The sequence below is a fragment of the Crocuta crocuta genome, unplaced genomic scaffold (assembly GCF_008692635.1).
Source record: "Crocuta crocuta isolate KB4526 unplaced genomic scaffold, BGI_CrCroc_1.0 scaffold1012, whole genome shotgun sequence".
NCBI classification, from domain to species: Eukaryota; Metazoa; Chordata; class Mammalia; order Carnivora; family Hyaenidae; genus Crocuta; species Crocuta crocuta.
The window spans coordinates 252,020-252,553 of NW_027530844.1; the positions used below are offsets into that span (position 1 = coordinate 252,020).

Genomic DNA, 534 nt, shown 5'->3' on the forward strand with positions numbered 1-534 from the left:
TGTATCCTGTACTTTACTGAATACATTTATCAGTTCTAGTAGTTTTTTATTGGAGTCTTTAGGCTTTTCTTTGTAGAGTATCCAGTCATCTACCAATAATGACAATTCCTTACTGATTTGGATGCCTTTTATTTCTTTTTGTTGTCTTAATATTATGGCTATTACATCCAGGACTATGTTGAATAAAAGTGGCAACAGTAGACATTCTTGTCTTGTTCCTGATCTTACAGGAAAATATTTCATTTTTTCACCATTGAGTATGATGTTAGTTGTGTGTTTGTCATATATCACCTTTATTTTGGTGAGTTATATTCCCTCTACACTTAGTTTGTTGAGAATTATTATCATGAACAAATGATATATTTTTTCAAAGGTTTCTCTGCATCTATTTAGATGATAATATGATTTTTATCTGTCATTTTGTTAATGTGGTGTACCAGGTTGATTGATTTACAGATATTGAGCAATCCTTGTATCCCTAAGATAAACCACACTTGATTTTGGTGAATGATCCTTTTAAAATATTGTTGAATT

General features: G+C 30.1%; 1 protein-coding gene across 1 annotated transcript in view; it reads left to right on the forward strand.

The window, feature by feature from the left end:
• Positions 1-534, forward strand: part of OPHN1 (oligophrenin 1) — a 404,963-nt gene that overhangs the window by 230,804 nt on the left and 173,625 nt on the right. The gene's annotated exons all lie outside the window — the stretch shown is intronic.